This window comes from Pinus tabuliformis, chromosome 1_2, assembly GCF_031772625.1.
Source record: "Pinus tabuliformis cultivar Carrire ecotype Pingquan chromosome 1_2, CPIR1, whole genome shotgun sequence".
NCBI lineage: Eukaryota > Viridiplantae > Streptophyta > Pinopsida > Pinales > Pinaceae > Pinus > Pinus tabuliformis.
Window position 1 is genome coordinate 1143770347 of NC_142298.1, and position 13018 is coordinate 1143783364.

Below are 13018 nucleotides of genomic sequence, written 5' to 3' on the forward strand. Positions count from 1 at the left end.
GATAAAATAGGCCCGACTTTTTTTATGTGATTCAAATGCAATATGTTGTATCAATGAAATATGAAATATGAGTGCAGTAATGTAATTGTATGTCATGGAAATTAAATGGGTGATGAAAATTAATTACATTATTTCATTGCCACTCATTCAAGAAGTGACATGAAAATTGGATTCCGAGGCGAGGTTGAATGACAAATAAAAAAAAAAAAACCACCAATTAAATCAATTACACAGTTTTCTTCAGAAAATAATGCAACTAGTTCGCATTTAAACATGTAGAAGTAACTGTCGTATTCCCGTCATGTTACAGGAATAAAAATCCCGCAATACTTACTGTCTGAAGCGCATCTGGTGTAGTGGTATCATAGTACCCTCCCACGGTACTGACCAGGGTTCGATTCCCTGGATGCGCAAATAAGGGATTTTAATTCTCTCAATTATTCTCGGTGGTCAACAGAAATGAGAGTAAAAAAATATTTTTCTTTCTCCATAATATTTCTCTTAGCAGATGAGAAAACAGATATGAGAACAGAAGCTGACACTGCACGCCCGGTGGGACTCGAACCCACAATCGCCTGATTAGAAGTCAGACGCCTTATCCATTAGGCCACGGGCGCTGCACAGTTGCCGATTCAACATGTTTAGATCATCACTATAATTTGAAACGGCTCCACTTAGCATTACGACTGGGAATGCCTAATGCGAGCACCTCTGCAAATCAATCAGAGACATTGAGCGGCTCACGGACACTGTATGGGATTATTCACAAGGCTCTAAAATTCGGGAATAGTAAAAGTCGTTAAAAGAAATTGCCATTGTAATAGAGGGCCTTTCTATCAATGAGATATAAACATAATGAAAAGCACTTTTGTGAACATATAGATATCAAGTTTCTAAAATGATAAAAGTCCAAAAGCCTATGTGCATGGAACCACCAGAGATTACTCTCAATGGAATGGAATGCAACATTTATAGAGCTTTATGGCTAGCTAACTAATAACCACGCTTCACATGCAAACCTTTACAAGCAACACTAAAATCATTAAAAAGATAAAAGTCTGCGTGGGAAGATAAACATTGAATGCCTAGCCTAAGCCATACTTTTTACATCATACACTTTTTGAATCGACATAAATTAGCGTTGAAAGACAAATGATAATGTACTTGATACACAATTGTTCTACATAAGAAATGTATGAATTTATGGATGCTTTAGATTGGGGAGGTAAGGATCCATGACATTTATCATTTTCTTGAATGAATGTACTTGAAGATTAGAATTTCAACCTTTAATTGATGTGGCTAGTGCTCATCATAAAATACCATTTCTTTGTACTAGTGAGTGGATTTTAAGTCCTTTCTTTAACGATCAACAAGTTGTTTGAATCTCTATCTGTATCACCAAAACTAAGGAATAACATCTCTAGGAGCCATTGTGCACATGGTATCATTCAACAACAAATCAGATAGACAGGAGTAATATGCGAAGGATGAGGACTTCAAATCGGTGTATCAATAGTTCCATGGACAACAAGAACAAGTAGATATTAATTACCATATCCAAGATGAATTAATTTATAAGATGGCAATGCTTTGTGTATCAAAGGAAGAAAAAGAACCATTGATAAGGGACACTTGGACCTCCAAGATAATTTATTGTTTTGGTATCAGGCGCATTGCAAATGACTTGTAGAGGTAGGCTTATTAAGATGAAAGAATAATAGTTAGATTATCAAAGGATGTGTTTTATGTTGTTCCAATAAGCCTTGTCATAAGAAGCAATGACTATATAACACACTTCTAAGGCCACGGTAAAGCATATCCATGGACTCTAAAGCAGATTTCCAAGGACAAAAATAGGGCATGGTATGTGATCGTAGAGATGCTTAATAAGATGTGTGTTTTAATGGATTGTCATAGGACCATCAAAGGAAAATAAATGATCCGAATTTAAACAAGAACGTAACAAAATACAAATATAACCATAAATATAGAGATGCAGCAGAAATAACACTTCATTTCATTAATATCAGATATTGAAATATGCTTACAAACATAATGGAAATAAGTCTAGCTCAGGCGACGATAGCTTATCTTTGAGAAGAGATGTGGCGGCTACATGTCTCTGAATTGTGTTACAATGAGGCTTGAAGGCCTATATATCACTAAGAAACAATGGAAACCCCCAAACATCCAAAAACCTAACCCTATGAGATGAAATGCCAAACTATGGGCCTTGTTGGGGTAAATTAGTACATCAACTTCTCAGGGTCGTAACTTTGGCATATGATCTCTGTTTGACGCACACGATACCTTGTTAGAAATATCTATCCGAGGTATACAACTATTAATATTAAATACCAAGTTAAAATTTGATATTCGCCACCGGTGATTTTCCAAGAAAACATCGTTTAGGGCCTTAAAACGGCTCTAGAAGTTCAGGACTTGAAAAATTGCCAAAAATAGTAAACTGTACTACAATTAAGGAAATTGAAAAATTGAAACAAACAATGGTGGGGGTCCAAGTGGAATAGGCGGGTGGCCACCAATATCCACTTGGATCACTCCTCCCCGTTTAGGAAGCAATGGTCCCGATTGTGTTGAGTTCCTCCATGAGATGAAGAAACTTCTGCTAAACTTGGTCCCTGGTGAGCCACTTGCCCTAGTGAAGGAGTTGGCCTGCTTTGACAACTCAATATAGTTGGATCCTTTGTTGTTGGGTGTTCTTAATCTGTGTGTCCATGATCTAACTAGTTGTGGCTTATTCCATGCAGTCTGGGTTTAACTCTGTTGGTGTGAGTCGTTCTGTGATGTCGGATGTATCCAACAATGGTGGAAAGTATGGTAGAAGGTAGTCCACATTGAACACTAGGTATGGACCAAGGAATGGTGGAATAGTAAGCTCGAAGGCATTGTCCCCTACTGCCTTGGTGATGGTGTATGGCCCATATCAGAATGAACGAATCTTGTGGCAGGGCCCAACAAGCCACTCCTTTTGCAAATGTAGCCAAACTTTGTCGCCCACCTAGAACTTGTGTGGCACTTGATGCTAATCATGCTTGTACTTAGCATTGGCTTTGTCCAATATGTCATTGACCTATTGGTGGATGTGCTCAATGAAGTTGTTTTTCTTATCGGTTTTTGACTGGACATGGGCTAAATATGCCTGAGTAGCTGCAAATGGTATGGCCACATCAATGGGACATAGTGACTGGAATCCCAAGCCTACCTGAAAAGAGTTGTGGTCAATCGAGCTGTGGAGAGCCCCATAAAAACTGTGTTGGACATAGGGGTGGCTCTCATCCTATGTGCATGGATTCTTTGAGTTGTGCATGCATAGAATGTGTACGATCATCCTATTGACGACCTCTAACTGACCATCAATTTGGGGATGGAAAGATGTGGACTTAGTGAGCTTGGTGTCTAGCATTGACTAGAGACTGGACCAAAATGTACTGAGGATCCTGCTATGTCGATATGAGATGATAAACTGTGAGATCCCAAAGTGTACCCACACATTCAAAGAAGAGTTTAGCAATGGATTCTACTATGATATTGTTCTTGCAGGCCACCATAATGACCATCTTCGAGAATTTGTTGAAGACCACAAAAACAAAGTCATTTCGATGCTTAGTAGAAGGAAGGCCCGACATATAATCCATGGAGATGGATTCCCAAGGTCGACTAGGGGTAGGCAGGGGAGTAAATAAGCCTTGCTTCTTGATGGTAGGTTTAGAAACGATGTCGGCAATGCAGGATCTGATGTACTTCCTGACACACTGTCGAAGATTCAGCCAATAGAAATACTTTTGTAGTACTACCACAGTTTTCTCAACCCCAAAATGTCCAGCGACCCGACTGTAGTGCACTTCCCAAATCATCTTGGCAGACTCGCTTGAAGGAACACAAAGGTGTCCTAGGTGGCATAACGCATCCTGGAGGTGAAAATATGGAACTTGCTAACCCTCCAAGAGTGTCTGGTATGTGTGGCTAAATTCTAGATTGCTTTTGTAGAGAACTAGCCAATCAGAAGTCTCGTGCCCAGAAGAGTTAAGCAGGGTGGTTAATGTGAAAATTCTATTACTGCAACAACTCATTTATTTTCAAATAAGTTATGTACAAAATCCCTTCAGTAAATATTAGAATAAATCCTGCTGCAGATATTAGACCATAATATAGAAACAAATACATGCACAAGAATCAAACACATCAACACAATTATTTTTGGACAATTGTCCCCGAAAAAACCCAATGTGGGAAAACTAGTGCAACAGAGGAGGATTTTATTAATAAGCTTTTCTTGAGTACAACTAAGGTGCCAAACTAGCTCACCCAATAGAGATAAATACTTCGACGCTTCCCCTATGCTCAACGTCAATCCATCTAGCCTCTGCGCAACTCCTAGACCCTCTGCATCAACACTCTGCCTCACTATGTCAGCACTTGGCCTCTCTGCGTCACCCACGTAGGCTGCGGAGAAGTGGATTGAGAAAGATTACATACGCTGCGGAGCAGCGGATCATGCATGGGGTGGAACCCGGGTGGGGATTACATATGTTGCGAGCAGCGGATCATGCACAGGGTCAAACCCGGGTGGGGAGGCAATAAGCGGCCGTCCCTAACCACGCGGGGATCGAAAAAGATTACATATGCTGCGGAGCAGCGGATCATGCATGGGGTCAAACCTAGGTGGGGATTACATATGTTGCGGAGCAGTGGATCATGCACGGGGTCGAACCCGGGTGGGGAGGCAATAAGCGGCCGTCCCTAACCACGCGGGCTAAAGGACCATGTGCCATTTATTTAACACTTCATTTGTGCATTACATTTGTACATTAATTCTAATCAGATTTTCAAAATGTGTGGTGAAATCGGGGATGGAATTTGGAAGGTAAAATTGTTTGTCACTAGGTGATTGGTCAGTTTAATACAGTTTAAAAATTTACTAAATTGTTTAATTCTTTTTGTGAAAATGAGAAGAAAAGTATAGAAACGATCAAATTTATATATCTGTTTTGAAATTCCTACCCTGGATAAAATAAATATTGAAAATTGATAAAATAGTCCTGACATTGATAAAATAGGCCTGACCTTTTTTTTTAATGTGATCCAAATGCAATGTGTTGTATCAATGAAATAAGAGTGCAGTAAAGTAATTGTATGTCATGCAAATTAAATGGGTGATGAAACTTAAATACATTATTTCATTGCCACTCGTTCAAGAAGCGACATGAAAAATTGGAGTCCGAGGCGAGGTTGAATGACACATGCAGAGAGTTAGACGGGTTAAAAAAAAAAACACCAATTAAATCAATTACACAGTTTTCTTCAGAAAATAATGCAACTAGTTCGCATTTAAAAGGTAGAAGTAACTGTCGTATTTCTTCATTGTTACAGGAACAAAAGTCCTACAAAACTTGCCGTCTAAAGCGCATCTGGTGTAGTGGTATCATAGTACCCTCCCACGGTACTGACCAGGGTTCGATTCCCTGGATGCGCAGTTTTCATAAACAGTTAACACTTTCACAGTGTTCGCTTTAACTGAACAGAAAACTTCTTTTCACTCTTTATAAATATTAAGTAATAAAGTATAATGCTTTAATATGGTAAAGAGCTTTCAAAACATTATAATAATTTTTTATTATTTAAATAACAATAATTTTATAAAAACAAAATTATCTAATTCCTCAATACGCAAAAAAATTCATTTATATATTAATAATAATAAACTAGCATTTGCACCTAATGTTGCAAAGGAAACGCCGTAAGGCATAGTGCATGGAAGAATATTGAAATGTGAATGGGCTTTTTTGAAAGCAAGGGTCGATGATAATGATTTTGAATTGAGGAAACCATGCCGAAAACCCTATTCGAGGGTTAAAGTGGCTATGAAATTGAATAAAAGTAGTCATACATATCCATTGAACTTGTTTAGATACCTTAAAGATTGCCTAGTTGAAGGTGAAGTTAAACAAATGAATTCACGCGAACAACAACTAGGTATCCATATCGATATACAAAATTTTAAGGAGAGGTATGTTAATCTTTTCAAACAACATTCTAATGTATTTGCCTAAAAACATGAAGACCTTAAACCATGTCACATTGTGATGAACTGAATCCCTGCCAAGATCTATTCCTTATGACGCAGAGAAGCTACAGGTAGTTGATAAGGAGGTGAAAACAAATGCTTGGGCTCATGAAGGAGCTCTGTATTGTCCTCCAGCCCACATTGTTCCTATGCCTATTATATTCCATGGAAACATCGTACACAGAGACATCTCTTGCTCATATCTCCATTGGTACTGCCCAACAAAACAAAGGAGATGGAGAAGATTAAAACAAAAGATATAGCTTTTAGACAATGATTTTGAAGTTCTTCCAACTTTGGAACCAAATGAACACAGATTTCCTTTGGACCTCATGTGGAAGAGCAATATTAGTAGTTGAAGATATGGAGCTCGAATGTAAGGACACAATTACTTATCATAAAATTATGCAGTTGAAGGAGATCTGTATTGGCGTGCTAGTTTTTCTAAGGTTATGGTGTTCATGCATGTGTTGTTATACTAATTGTGAAATGGGGGAATTTAGTTGTTTCATACATTGTTTTTATGATCCTTGCATAACCAAATCCAGTGGAGAAATCAAACAATGTGCGAAGATACAGTTTGTTGTATTTATCATAAGCCTCAATGTTCAATTCAAACACTGGTGTGATATGAAGACCTTAAACCATATCACATTGTTATCTGAAACTCTATTTTTAGCGAGTATGGTAATATTGACTAACTCTGCCTGTGTCACAAATCATATAAAAATGGATTTCAGTTAGCTTCGTGGTCCTTGGAGAATAATAATATATACAACTTTCATCCATCATGGCCTCTCAACAGTCCAATTACTTAGCTAATTGCAGACCTATCTTGAAGCATTCTATATGATGCCACTTTTATTACAGGGATGCAGAAATTAGATTTTAGAATGGGAATTGTGCTTCAGCGTTATTTTCATTCAAGCGGCATTTGTGCCAGTTATGTCTTTTGGACAATTATGGTTATTCTAAATGGTAATGCTATGTGAAGTAGTATGTGCTAGCATTTTTATTTTTATGATGAACGCTGCATATTATGTCATTTTAAACAAGCATAATCTGATTTTCATGCGACACTGCAATTTTTTTTATAGGCATTGAATTGTTTCTCTGCAAAGTATCTAGAAGTTTGAATGCCCTAAAGAATTGTAGCCAGCAAACGGGGGTGTTCCAGTGCATGTCAATAGGATCAGGAGGGATGAAGACTGGCCTGTATGTTTTCATTCCATTGCCCAATTCATGGAGTGCTAGTTTTCTAATGTTATGGTGTTCATGCATGTGTTGTTATACTAATTGTGAAATGGGGGAATTTAGTTGTTTCATGCATTGTTTTTATGACATTTAAACTCGATAAAGATCAAATCACTATCCTAAATATATTGTCTGTGTGTCAAACGTCAGTGACTTTGCAGATGTTGAATTTATTTTTATTTTTATTTTTTTCTGTTTGCTTAGGTGGTCCTATGCATGTTCTGAATGTAGGGAAGTCTGAAATTCTGTTGACTGTCATTCACTGCGCTTAGGAAATTCTGCTGTTGGGAAGTTTGATTGGGCTGCATTGAATTAAGCAAGGTTGAAACATTATTGTTGACGTTGTAGCTGTAGTTGTTCTGCATGTTGTTGAATCTCTTTGCAAGGTTGGTTTCATCGTGCCCATATGCTAAGGAGAGGGTCCTCTTGAGAGAATTGAATTCGCCATCATTATCCATTGCTAATTCTTCTTGTTTTGGGACAACTTCATATCGGCAATCGCTATTGTTGTCATTGTTATTGCTGAAAGTGTTGTGAGAGAGGTTGGAGGATTGGACTTGAGGTAGTCTGCTTCTGTTTCCATTGCCATTCATGGCTCCATCGTTTAAAAAACCATCTATGAAAGGATCGTCACTCTCCAACAACCCACTGAAAGAGGCAATTTTGGGCAGTTGCAGTTTGTTTTGCTGATCAATATCAGGCAAAGAAGCCATCACTTCATCTGCACTTGGTGATTCATCTCGTGCTACCCCTTATACTCTCTGAGAATGACCATTTTTCTTGTAAATTCGGCACACCACCCAATCATCAAGCTGGAGAATAGAAGTACCATCAAAATCAACAATACCAATTTTAGTTGAATGAATCAATTCCTATTCATAAAGAATCAAAGCACAAGAACTGTGAAAGGAAAATCATTCATATTGATCAATATTCAAGAAGACATCACTTTGTAGGGTGTGTTATTTGTATTTAAAAATTGATTTTTTTATTCAATCAACTATGCTATTCTTTGTGCTTTTGCTGGGTTCCTTCATCACCACCATCATTGGGAAATTCATTTCCCTCTTGAAGTATGAAACGAGAGCAATTCCGAATTGATCTCACACTACCACTACAAAGAAGCTAGCAATCCTGATATACAAATCGAACCAGCCATCCTATCAAGCAATCCATGTAGTTCTCAATCTATAGCTTTGATAACCCAAAACTCAAATCTTTTATATTTTATATACATAGAAATTTTCACATTAATATGTCTGGATCTCATTCTAAGATCTTTACAGATCTGATACAGAGGTAAACCAGATTTTTCATACTATGACAAGCATTATTAGCAAGTCTTGGAGTCTCTCTTATGTAATGTCTCCTCCTTATTTGATAGAGTTGAAACTGTATGAGCATCGACTGCACTGAAGGGATCATCCAATAGATAAATGTCAGCATCGTTATATTGCTCTAGCCAACTGAATCCTCTATTTTTGTCCTCCACTCATATTCAATCTCTCTCCCCAATCTCCGTCATATCTCCATGAGCAAGACTCTCTATATCCTTGTCTAATGCACAAGCTTTTATTGCCTTTTTGTATTGAATTTTGTATTTTGGTTTCCCGTAGAGTATGTTATCTCTGACAATACCACTCTGAATCCAAGTTGTTTGTGCCACGTAGGCAACATTGCCATATACTTCAACCTGCACGTAGTCCAATCAAAAAGTTCATGGAAGAATTTATGTATATAGAAAGCAAAAAAGTTGCATCTACAATCTTGTTGAACTATGAAATGGTTACTTTTGCTCAAGAAGAGTAGTTAATGTTCAACTTACATCTCAAGTTTTTGGGATTTCTCCAAGAATTGTATATAGCAGAGCAGATTTCCCTGATCCCACCAAGCCACAAATTGCTACCTTTTCTCCAGTTTTAATGTGCAGATTTATTCCCTTCAATGTTGGCTTTGTCAATGAAGATTCTGGATCCCAGCTGAGTATGGCTTGATGATTTTCGATGGTATACTGGGATCCGGCAAGTGCTTTCCTCACTACAGAATCTGGTCTCAACTCATCATATTGTAAGAACTTGTCCAGACAATCTAAGTAGACTTTAACCTGAATTAATATAGCCAAAACTTCACTAGATCTTGTATCACACGGAATGTTGCAAGCACTGTAAATATGGTTGTGGCAGTTAACAGTGGATCCCCTATAATAGCACACCCGGCAAAAACTATAAATGCATTGATGATGGGTGACATCCAGTGGAGTATGGTACCATATGTTCTATTAAACTGTGCTGAAGACAACCATTTGAACTCCACAGCTCGGAGATTTTCTATCAGCTCTTTAAATTTTTCTTCCCATGCTTGTAATTTGATTATTTTCATACTATTAAGAATTTCAGATGTTATTCTGAGTCTTTCATCCTGTGCAGTCATGAACACAGCTTGGCACTTCTGGGGGGTTTTGGCTTGGAAATTTGAGTTGTAACTTAAATTTGTAACATTATTCAATCATCATTCTACATCATTTTAATTTGATATTTCAACTAGTACTTAATGTTTACATTAGTGTTGGTACGATGTCTAAAGATATCTGCTTTTAATGATAGTTATTGGTGCTATATGAGAATCACTAGAAATTTATGTGGATCATTCAAAATTTGGAGTCATTTATAAATTCCTGTCAGTTAACGGACTTCATGTTAAGATAAATTTTAGGTTACATGGTTACAAATTTTCTGTTAGTTAATGAAGCTTCCTATAAAGCCTAGTTATCTGACATGAAGATTACTGATGCTAAAGTGGGATAATCAGCTATAAAAAGGGTTCTTAGGCATTAGTGTAGAGGGTTTTTCAGAGCCATATTATTGCAGGTAGCATGTCACAAACAAACAAAAAAATGAAGCAGCGACCATACTTCCCTTGGAGTTGACCTGAGTTGGCATCCCTATGTTCTCATGAAGCTTTCAGTTTTGTGTGTTGTTTATTTTGAGTAACCAGTTGCTGTTGCCAGTAACTACTGCAGACTTGATTCTGCAATTAGTCCTCTAGAATCAGTTATCAAATGTAATGCTGAATATTGCTGGAATTTCTACTGTTATTACTGCATTGTTGTTGCTGGTGTTGAGTTTATTCCTCATGTTTTTTCTGTTCTTTACTATTGTTAGCACCCTATTAGCTTCAGATTATAGATAATAGTATCCAGTTAATAGTTTTATACTGTGAGTCTCTTATGGTTTTTGAAATAAAAACATATCTTGATTTAGGTTCATAACATGGATGAATACCAACTATGGCTTCATTCTAAGTTACTTGTGGGAGGATAATTGGAGGACATAAATTACACTATCAAGGACTCACTTGAATACAACAAGGGACACCATGGAACAAATGAACCAAGCCCTGTGTATAATGATTATATCAATTGACAGAAGGATACAGGTAGGCGAGAGTAGTGGTGAAGGTCAGCAAAGACCCCAAGACTACAAAAGGGGGGTGAATAGAAATGATCATGATTGAAACCCCTTTGAAAGGAACATTAATGGGAGAATGGTAAATCATGGGAATCATGACAATCAAGTTAAAAAAGAAAGAAACCGTATCAATTAGTGGCATCTTGAGAGTGTTCCCAATCCCAAGTTTGATAGGGTCAAAAGAGAGACTAAATCAAGCGGCTTCAATAGGAAAATTGTCAAGTTTCTTTCATTTAATCATACGAAGGATTATCAGGAAATCCAATTTTCCACCCCACACCAGGAAGGATCTGCATTTGACAAAACACAAATGGAATGAAAGGGTGACTACTAGGGCTGAATTATGCAGTAATGATCGGTGACATCCAGTAGAGTATGGTACCATATGTTCTATTAAACTGTGCTGAAGACAACCATTTGAACTCCACGGCGCGGAGATTTTCTATCAGCTCTTTAATTTTTTCTTCCCATGCTTGTAGTTTGATTATTTTCATACTATTAAGAATTTCAAATGTTATTCTGAGTCTTTCATCCTGTGCAGTCATGAACTCAGCTTGGCACTTCTGGAGGGTTTTGGCCTTGGAAATTTGAGTTGTAACTTAGATTTGTAACATTATTCAATCATCATTCTACATCATTTTACAATTTAATTAATTTAAATTTGATATTTCAACTAGTACTTAATGTTTGGGATAATCAGATATAAAAAGGGTTCTTAGGCATTAGTGTAGAGGGCTTTTCAGAGCCATATTATTGCAGGTAGCATGTCAACAAAGAAAAAAAAATTGAAGCAGCGACCATACTTCCCTTGGAGTTGACCTGAGTTGGCATCCCTATGTTCTCATGAAGCTTTCAGTTTTGTGTGCTGTGTATTTTGAGTATCCAGTTGCTGTTGCCAGTAACTACTGCAGACTTGATTCTGCAATTAGTCCTCTAGAATCAGTTATCAAATGTATTTTTGAATATCGCTGGAATTTCTACTGTTATTACTGCATTGTTGTTGCTGGTGTTGAGTTTATTTCTCAAGTTTTTTCTGTTGTTTACTATTTTTAGCACCCTATTAGCTTCAGATTATAGATAATAGTATCCAGGTAATAGTTTTATACTGTGAGTCTCTTATGGTTTTTGAAATAAAAACATATCTCGATTTAGGTTCATAACAGGGATGAATACCAACTATGGCTTCATTCTAAGTTACTCATAGGAGGATAATTAGAGGACATAAATTACACTATCAAGGAATCACTTGAATACGACAAGGGACACCATGGAACAAATGAACCAAGCCCTGTGTATAATGATTATAGCAATTGACAGAAGGATACAGGCAGGCGAGAGTAGTGGTGAAGGTCAGCAAAGACCCCAAGACTACAAAAGGGGGGTTGAATCCCAAGACTACCAAAGGGGGGGGTGAATACAAATGATCATGATTGAAACCCCTTTGCAGGGAACATTAATGGGAGAATGGTAAATCGTGGGAATCATGACAATAAAGTCAAGAAAGAAAGAAACCGTATCAATTAGTGGCATCTTGAGAGTGTTCCCAATCCCAAGTTTGATAGGGTCAAAAGAGAGACTAAATCAAGAGGCTTCAATAGTAAAATTGTCAAGTTTCTTTCATTTAATCATACGAAGGATTATCAGGAAATCCAATTTTCCACCCCACACCTGGAAGGATCTGCATTTGAAGAAACACAAATGAAATGAAAGGGTGACTACTAGGGCTGAATTTGTGACTGCTTTTTATCACAACTCTGATGCTTACACCCTAGATGATTGTTTCTTAACCCTCAAAATAAGAATCAGAGAGGCCGCATGAAAGAGTTCTGCCAAGGCACCCCACTTGTAGAGATTATTTCTCCTCTGCAAGTAGTTTCCATGTATATGGATGGGCTGAATAGTCCATCCAAGGATATGTCAAAGCAGTCAAAGCCTTAAAGCCTACTTGAAGACATGTATATTTAGAGATTGCCAGAAGTTGCTTTACAACAAAAGATTATTTATTAAAAAAAAAACAGCGAGGGCTAATACTATGGGAATTGAAAATCTCCTGTAGTAACCACTGTCCGACAACCTAATTAAAATTATTTTTCCTGTTTAATGAAGCCTTAGCCTACAAACTATGTGCTTCTACCTGCAACTTCAAAAATATCAGTTCAGAAATGATAGCACTGAATGATATCCAATAAAAAGAGTTACAATCCAT

The 13018-nt window shown here is 37.4% G+C and overlaps 3 non-coding genes across 3 annotated transcripts; 2 read left to right on the top strand and 1 right to left on the bottom strand.

Moving 5' to 3' along the window:
- Positions 1-342: 342 nt before the first annotated feature.
- TRNAG-CCC (transfer RNA glycine (anticodon CCC)) lies at positions 343-413 on the top strand. Its single transcript has one exon. It is a non-coding gene; the product is annotated as a tRNA-Gly (tRNA).
- Positions 414-544: 131 nt separating this feature from the next.
- On the bottom strand, positions 545-617 carry TRNAR-UCU (transfer RNA arginine (anticodon UCU)). Its single transcript has one exon. It is a non-coding gene; the product is annotated as a tRNA-Arg (tRNA).
- Positions 618-5429: 4812 nt separating this feature from the next.
- TRNAG-CCC (transfer RNA glycine (anticodon CCC)) lies at positions 5430-5500 on the top strand. Its single transcript has one exon. It is a non-coding gene; the product is annotated as a tRNA-Gly (tRNA).
- The last annotated feature ends 7518 nt before the right edge of the window (positions 5501-13018 follow it).